This window comes from Prunus persica, chromosome G8, assembly GCF_000346465.2.
Source record: "Prunus persica cultivar Lovell chromosome G8, Prunus_persica_NCBIv2, whole genome shotgun sequence".
Classification (NCBI taxonomy): Eukaryota; Viridiplantae; Streptophyta; class Magnoliopsida; order Rosales; family Rosaceae; genus Prunus; species Prunus persica.
The window spans coordinates 11427833-11437508 of record NC_034016.1 but is presented as its reverse complement, the minus strand read 5'-3'; positions in this window follow the sequence as shown (position 1 = coordinate 11437508).

Genomic DNA, 9676 nt, shown 5'->3' with positions numbered 1-9676 from the left:
AAAAAAAAAAAAGAAGGTTGCTGGAAGGTTTCTCAATTTTTAACGGAGTAAAAAATTCCCAAAAATTTCTAAGAAGGGGGGCCCTTAAAAAAATTTTTTTTAATTTTTTGGAAACCCAAAGGGAAAACCCCCCCCCCCCCCCCCCCCCCCCCCAAAAGAAGTTCTTCCATAGGAATCCTATTTTTCTTATCCTAATCCACTGTATTATGCAAAAAGGCTAAGCACTGCTTTCCATGATTACTAGTACAGAATCTAGCCTGAGGACTGTACTGAAGCTGAGTGAGAATGAGGCAGCTCATGACTTTATTACTAGGTTCAGAAAGCTGAAAATGAAGTTTAGAATTCCTATATATGAGAGGCACTTTATCCAGATGGGACAGACATCATTGAGGATCTCCTTGAGAAAAAGGTTCAATGGAATAATATTTGGAGACTTAGCAGAACTGGCGGATAAGGTCACCAAATATGAAGAATTATTGAAGGAATAACAACAGAAGAGGAATGCTTCTAAATGTACATACTACAAGACCCCTTCATCTTCAATACATTTGGTGCAGGTAGAATAAGAAAAGGAGCTAGAACCAGAGGAAACTATGGCAGTGGTGGCAAAAATGGCTAAAATAAAGGGACAATAAGTTGTAAAGTTTTGCTAAAGGCACCAAAGGATCAAAAACCACCACCCTTCACTGGAGGTTTCATTCCAAATAAACAGCCAACAAACAAGGTTTATTCTTTTGATTTATCAAAGTTAGACGGTTTGTTTGATGAAATGTTATCTCAGAAGGCTATAGATACACCACCTAGACACAGGTTGCCAAAGTCAGAAGAATTGAAGGGAAGACAGTATTGCAAGTGGCATAATATTCTTTGAATCACACTACCAATAGCTGTGTTGTTTTAAGGGATGTTGTCTAAGAAGCATTAGCCTCAAGAAAGTTGAAAATAGCAAAGAAGGTCCCCACTATTGATACAATCCCTTTTCCCAAAACTCAAGTCAATATGGTAAATCTAAATTGGCCAAAGAAAGATGTTAACGCAGCTTTCCTTTCCTAGTACACACGGAAGTCAACTTCACAATCTCCTCCTAGCAATTAGCTTTTCCTGCTGTAAATGGGATTGTATTCATGTCTATATTATTTCCTATCCTAAGTTGATTTCCTGTATCAGTATAAATAGGGACTTTGTGTATTCTGTTTAATACAAGAAAATATATTCTCTACATGATATCAGCCTTACCTAGGGTTTCCTCCCTCTCCCTTATTCGATCCAATCGTTTCCTTTAGGTCCACCTCATGGCTTCGTCTGAATCCACCATCTCCTTCCCTAACCCCAACTGTTCTTATTTTATCAAGCTTACTGACTCCAACTACCTCCTTTGGCTCTGCCAACTCAAACTCTTTTGAGTCGGTCATGACCTCTGAAAATTTATCGAAGGCACTCATAAACAACCTTCTGCTCAAACCTCCACTTCTACCACCGTAACACCCACAATCACCACCATCTCTCTTACCCAAACCAATCCTGCCCGTGCTCAGTGGTACCAACAAGACCAACTCATTGTCAGCTACATCACCAGTATACTCTTTGAGTCCATTCTCTCTCTCACTGTCGGCTGCACCTCTCTAAGAGTGTCTCCAAAGCCACTTCTCACAATCCAGTATGGCCAGTAAATTTGCTCTTCGTTTTTAACTCATGGATATGCAAAAACGCTCTCAGTCAAAGGCAACTGTGGAGATAGGTCCCTGTCAAAATAGGAGGGTTATCAAGGAAACTTTGATTAGATCAAAGGCAACTGTTATGTCTGGAATTGTTGTTTATTGTAAATATAAGGTGTGAATGAGCCAGAGATAACCATAAAAATGCAGATATTAAACCATAGAAGAAGGATAGTGCCTTAACAAGGCTATCCAATCCATCTAAATAAATCCATCCAGTATAGTAGGGGCAAGAATCAAGTATCATCAGCAGGATTATGCAAGCACAATTACAGGACATACCAAAATCCAGTGTTTTTAACAGGATTGAGTTGCCACACGTTTAGGCAATGGCACAATTTTTGCTTGAAAAATCCACTTTCAGGGGCAAACAGATAGCTCTATTGGATAATGATCGACATTTTGAAAAAGAGAAATCAGAGAAGCATGGAGGAGACTCCGATTAAATTAACAGGAGATTAAAGGCCATTGGCCTCAATAATTGTTGGAAAGTGGTATTCCGTTGGCAAGAATGGCAAGGCTTCGTTTTAGCTACTCTTTCACCATTTTTCCTTCTGTGATAATCTCCAAATGCATCAGCAGGCCTTTCATGTGGCCTAAATCCAAATATTTGAGCCATATCGAGCAGAGTTGGAGGCATAGGGCTAACACGAAAGTCAAAAGTGTTTGTAGCAGAATTCCAAAAACATAAAGAAGCAGCAAAGAGATTCTCATATCTATTAATTGAATGCTTAGACAGAAGCAAAGCATCATATATGCTAGCTTTCTTCCAATGGCCTTCATACCTTGGAGAGAGTCGGCCAAACTATTATGACCACTTCATAGAGCTATTCCTCACTTCATTAGAATGGTATGATCTGCTTAGATTCTTGCTAACCGAGGAATGGAATATTAGAGAAGGATTACAATAGCAAAACAGAGCTTCAGCATCTGCCTTAAAAAGTTTGGCCATTTCCTCAAAAACTTTCCCAAACTAGGCAGAACCCATAATGATAGCATTCCCGTGCAAATGTAGGATATTTTCATTCAAATTCTTCTTGGAATATGAACGGAGTTTGCTTCGAATCTCAATGGCATGTGTATCAACACCTTCGCCTGAAATATAAGGTGGAGGGAAGGAGGAAGAACTACTAGCACGGGTTTTGGGAGAAGCCATCGAGAATATTCAGGCAGAATTAGGGAAATGCTTGAATTTTTCATTGAAATTTGAAATTTCAAAGATTGGAAATACTCTACAAATTGAAGAACTCGGGGTTAATGATGGTTTTAAAAGAGTAAAGTAGGTTGCAGCTTTATACTCTAAAGAAGACAGATAGTGGGAGAAGAAGAGTTGCCAAGAATTAACTAAGTAAATTTAGGTTTTACCCATAAAAAAACTTTCACTTTTGGAAAAAGCCAAAGCTTTTTCAAAAAAGACGGAATAACCTCTCAACTTTCAAACCACAGACATGCAAATGTAAAGGATTTCTTAGGAAATCAAAAAATAAATAAGGGCAATTTTGTCCATTTTTGCTTCTTTTAAAAATTTTCTCTCTCCTTTGGGCTTTTCCAAAGTCTCCCAATTAACTAATCGTTAATACCCACTTTTCCAAAATGTCCAATCAATGAACAGACGTGGGCAGGAGCAAATAGATCAAAAGGGCGCACATCAATAGAAGGCAGGCCAATCATTAAGTATGAAATCGTTTTTTAGAGACGATATTCAGACTTAGGGGTACTGTTTGGGCCTGAAATATGTGCACCATCCCGAAATAAGCATTGGGTTCACTTTTCAAAAAGGTATTGGGCTTTATTTACCAAAAGTGGTGAATGGCCCATACTATTCAAACAAAGGGGGATCAAATTAAAATAAATTCACATTATTTTGATAATCAACGGTGATTTAATCCAAGGGTCAAAATTATTTGAATTAGTTTAGCCCAAAGTTTATAATTTCTTAGATGTTAAGGTATGTCAGAATGACTCCTCACTGTTGGTAACTCGGCTCCAAATAACTTTAATGACCATGAAAGCTGGAAAGTGAAGTCAGACTTACTTTAGTTGGAAATTGTGGGAGCATATATTTTCATCTCCAATCAAGGCACGCCACGTGGAAAAGAAGATTATCTCTTAAATTAATTAATTAAACCAGTTTATCTAGCTAATTAATTAATTGGGATAAATATCTTAATTAATATGATATTATCTTTATTTAAAGAGATAATATCATTAATTAAGATATTATCCTAATAAAGAGAAGATAATATCATTTAATTTAGATATTATCTTCTTAAGCGATAATATATTTAATTCGGATATTATCAGGTCCGACTCGATCCCTACGAAACCTTAGCCCCAAGGCTCCTATAAATAGACGACCTCATTCATCATTCAAGGTACATCTAAACCTACTCCTTATACCCGAGAAAAATACCCGAAGCTCTCTCTCCCTCTCCACTCTCCATATTTTCTCTACACAGCTCCGGCCACCACACATGGCTCCGGCCACCCGGTTTACACCCTACATACAACTCCGTACCCTTTGCTTAGCTATTGTTTTCCTACAAACACTCGAACGAACTTAGGCATCGGAGGGCCTTTGGCCAACACCCCCCGGGTGTGGTCTATTTACTCTAGTCTTTTTTACAGGAATCGAGGAAGAGGGAGAAGGAAGATCGAAGGTTGAAGAATCTAGAAGAGAATATTCTCCCGTGAGATTATTTGCACAAACAAAAATCACGACTATTTATTGTAAGATCGCCGGATTTATTTTCTACTACCAGGATATTTGTATTTATGGAACCAATTGACAAGACCCGCCCTGAATTTCCTTGAAATCCGTGGCGAATCCTGTGGTATTTCGGACATGAAACTGATGCCGGGTCCACTTACTAACATTATAGCTTCTTTTCCAAATTAACGAAAAGAGGAATTAGACATTTTGTTAAAATTTCGGTAGAGTCTCTCTTGAAAAACAAACTTTCCCAAATTTTTAACTTGTAAAAAACAAAGTAATAAAATCCCAACAACAGCATGCACAATGAAAAATCATGCAATTTACATAATAGGCCTCTGACCTTACATCCAACCCTAGCATGGGCGATAACCAAGCATATCAAAAGAAATTCAGTTTACAATGAAACGAGTTCAATAGAATTAAAAACAAGTAAACATTGTCCTACAGAAACTTGGGGCTCGGAAGTACAAGACTCGGCTTAGTCGCTCGACTCAGCTCAACTACTGCCTTGTGGGAGCAAAACAGAAAATTTGTGAGTGGACAAAAATAAAGTTTTTACATAGTTAAAAACAACATACTAACCCCACCATTTGGAAAACGATTCTAAAAGGGATATGCATTCAAAACCGATATATATATATATAGCTAAATCAAAACCAAAGTGAAATCCATATCTCATAATGGTATAGTAATACCCATCCCACTCAAAACCTTACCCATTTTCCCCAAACTACTCTCACCCAAAACGCGTGCCCGTTGGCACCACAAGCAAGAAAGAATCCTCATTGATAAACAAGAACGAAAGTATATGTGTGTATATATATAAATTTTTTATATATACATAAGTATGACCACTACCAAACTTGTACTGAGGAAATAATCTAACCGGGGGATTGTTTGGCTAGACCATATAGAAGAATCCTCAATTGACCATGTGGCTAGGGAATGAGTTGTCCAACCGGGGGACTGGCTCACCAACATGTACAACAGAATCTTCAATACTTGTACGCCTGTGACAAGTCCTACGCTTGCAGACTAATCCTGCTAAGGGTCTACGAAACACCCTGTCAAGGGTGGTCGGGTTCCGACATATCAAAGTATCCCAAAAGTTTCCAAGTATCCAATCCATGTATTCCAAAACCAGGAAGGTACATAGGGTAGTGCCTAAAGCACTTCAAAATTAATATAAACCACAACTCAAATCCCATTCCATAATCTCTTTCTACCAATCCCATGTACCCAACACGCATCCAAGTATAGTGTAATAACCCAAACCTAAAATTCATATTTAATTAGTAATTTATTATGAGGAAAGACAATTTTGCCCTTGGAATAATTTCTTAACGAAAAGTTGACTTTTTGACCGAAAAGGAATTTGACAATTCCACATACACCGTTGTGTAGAGCACGACGAAATGAGTTCGCAGACATGAAGTGGACTCGAATCGGAGTTTTAACGAAGAAAATACGGTTAAAATATCACGAGGGGCAAAATGGTAATTAGGAAAAATCAGATTTTTAAAACCCTCACTCTCTCTCTTCTCCCTCAGTTTTCCTCTCTCTCTCTCTCTCTCTCTCTCTCTCTCTCCCTCTCCCGCTGTCCTCCTTCCCGTCACTTTCCAATCGCCAGAACTCTCGCCACCGACCACCCCTGCCCTTGCCGTCGGTGCCAAAAGGACCAGCTCGGTTCCGTCTTCAAGCCCCGCCCAGCCCGCTGCCAGCCGCCGGAAACTGTAAAACTCGAGCTGGTTTTTCACAGTTTTGCAACCGCTCGTTCTCCCTCAATTCTTCTCCAAATTTGTCGAGTAAGGTATGGATTTCTACCTATTTTCCATGCTCTAGCTGATGGTTGGGTAGGTTTGCATCGATTTTGACCGTAGATAGCTCAGTTTTCAAATTGGAATTTGGCTGATTTTCGGCCTCCCTGTTCGGCCACTTTCGGTCAGTTTTTGGGGTAGGTCCAAGAACAAAAGTGGTTCCAAATATGGTGTTATACCTAGGGTAGGAGTTTGGAGCCGTGGTTTCGAGATTTTCCGGCGATGCATAATCGCTTTGGACACCCAGCGCTGCCGGCGCGTGCGGCGGCGTGTGGGCGAGGGTAGTGCAGTGGTACTGTGTCTTGATGCGATCCTTAGGTTGTCACGAGCGCGTAGGAATTCACGGATCTCAATTTGGATACCGTTTGAGCCTCGAACGGATTTTCCATATTGTGCGATTTCCGGGTTCAATATGGTTGAGCCGTTGGATCGTAACCAGTTTCAGATATGTTACTCTAGACAATTTCAGAATCGTGTAGGATTCGACGGATTGTGAATCGGAGTCCTAGGGACTCCAAAATCGCGAACCCTAGAGCTAGGGTTTGGAAAATATGCGATTGCACGATCGTGATCAATCTGACCGTCCGATCGAGACCAATACCCTCTGGACATGTGTCCTAGATATATTGGACCTTCTTGCGGCTTCCGGATTATATTGTGAGGTCATGGACCCGTGGGGTCTCGGGTTGATTTTTTGGGACTTTAACGCTTTTTGAGTCCCAAGATACTGCTAAACTGGAAGGAAAGCTTTTATGGGTATAGAGATAACTTTAATTGTACGCATGTACTTTTAGGAGCTGGGGGTAAGAGTTTTTATATTAACACTATATTGTATTAATAGTATATTATGGTCATTGAATCAGGCACCCGGGCACCAGTTGACCCATAGAAGGGACCTTCAAGAGGTCCAGCGAGCTCGGACTACCGGTGAGTGGACTCTATATTTTAATAAATGAATTTAAGCCGTTCAGTTTCAGTTATAAGCTGTTTTATTTTACATGCTGCCGAGTGAAATACCTTTTAACGGATATAAGAAAAGAAATTCTAGTTACTTGTCAGATAAATGGCAGCAGAATTTGAAAGGTTACAGAAAGTTAATTATTTAACAGCTTTGCTTCCGAAACTTTATATTTTGTTAAACCACCTTGTACCCAGATATTAAATGTTGCCTTCGGATTATATTGGTTGCCTTCGGTTTAGTCAGCATGCTTGACAGTTGCCCCACAAGTTCCTTGGTAATCGAACTCGTGTGGAGCGAGTATGCGGATAAAGGTGGACCACGGTCCCCTGAATCCTGCGAGTTGCGGCTCGGACTGACCTCGTGTCACTGAGACCTGCGAGTATGTGTCACCTATGGTGATGCAAGGAATTGACGGATATAAGGAATTGACGGAAATAAAGGGTACACCTAGGTGGTAGTTTTAAACTGTTTTTAAAAGTAATGTTGACCATGAATATGATTATTTACATGTATAATTATATACGTGCATTGATTGCAGAAATAAAGAGAATAATTTAGTTTGTACAACTGTTTTTACAGTGGAGTTAGTATGTTCATATTTTCTAAACTTTTTTTTTAGGTCCACTCACCCTTTTCCATGTTTTGCTCCCCCAGGCAGAAGACGTGCACAGTGATCCACCACCGGGCCGTTTTCTATCTTCCGCGCCTTTTCTTTGATGTAGGATTTTTGTTTTGTAAAAAGATTCACTTCTTTGTAAATTCTTAGAAGTTGCTCTGATGTTTTGCCCTAGATTGAGAATTGAACGGTTGGACTGTATATAAATGTATGCTGGCAGTTGGATGTATATATATATACTTGTTTGGCAGGTGTAAATATGTTGGTATTGAGCCAGTTACAAGGAAAACTCTGCCGGTTTTTCGGTAGACGTCAACCTTGTTATTTTATCATGTTTTGTATAGAAGGGCAAATAGGTCATTTGTGCCCGACATTTGCCAGGTGTCGGACACGCACAGGGTCCGGCTCGAATTCCAAAGCGGAATTTGGATCGGGTCCTGTCAGATAGTAACTCTCAAACATAGCATATATTAATTCAAGATAATCACAATATGCAAATTCAAACATTTAAATAAATAATATGTTAAACTCAATAATCGAATAACTCATTATGCATAGCTTTTTCTCTTTGAAAATAATGATTATTATTTAAAAACAAAGTCCACTCACAGATAATCTAGAGCTGCTTAACCCTATTGAGTACGCTGAGCCGAAGTGCCTATTGAAAAATACGAGGACTAGATTAATTAAAATAATTCGGATGGAAACTTTAAAATAAATTCCTAATTTTTCCCGGAATTCAAGGTGTGTATACAACAAACAGGAAGTTTCTAAGGTCCAACTACATGTTCCGAAATGTGAAATAACCTCGAAAGACGCTCGGTCAACCAAGTGGTCAAACTTCCCAAATTTGGTCAGCTGGGCCTGTTGGGCCCATGACCTCCAATTTCCTATCCAAAAGTTCCCTACGGGTTCAACAAAGCTTACTAAACACGTCCTACAAGTTTGGTCCAGATCGAGCGGTCGGATCGCTCACAATCATACGATCGGGCGGTCACCGTTTTACCCAAACTTTGAGCCATTAAATTGGAGTATCCGGGACTCCGATTCTCAATTCGTAGTTCCTACATGATCTGAGAGGTATCTAGACCAGCATAGTTGGAAATGGAGTCGATCCAACGGTCTGAACATATCGAACACGGAAGACGCCTAATATATGTAAATTTGATCGACCGTCAAACAACAACCAAATTCAAATTTCAGCATACTATCGTGCTTGGGACGACATGGGGAACATTCTAGCTTCAAAACCCAACCTTGATACCCCACTGACGAGCCACCACTGCCTACGGGTGTCTTGAAAAAATTTCTGGCGATCGAAAAACTCCAAACCGCTGGCCAATAATCATATCAAAAGATCAAACACATCAAGGGGAGTAACTTTATACCTTTGCTCGAAGATCAATTCAGCCGCTAAAGCCCTCGAACAGTTGGTTTTCTCGTTGAAACACCTTCTAGGTTTCAATTCGATGGTTTCGGATTGAAATCAAGTCGGGTCTTCGAGGAAAATTACAGAGGGGAGGCACGGGAGTGTTTTGGAACCCACTTGGTGATCGGTGAAGTTGGCCAGAACAAACGCCGGAAGTCATGGTTTTTGACAGGCCAGTTTGAGTTGGGTTTTCGTTCGAATTTTTGGCTTAATCCCTTGGAATTGAGGTTGGAAATTGGTATGGATGTAAAGAGGAGAGAGAGATGAAAAAAAATTGTAACCAGTTTCGTAGCAGGAGAGGAAGGATGACCCCGGAATCATCGTTAGAAGACGACGGGGTTGTGGTGCTCCCAACAGAGGAGAGAGAGATTCATGAGGGAGAGATTGAGAGAGAGAATCTAGTGTTTCAATTTCAAATTTTG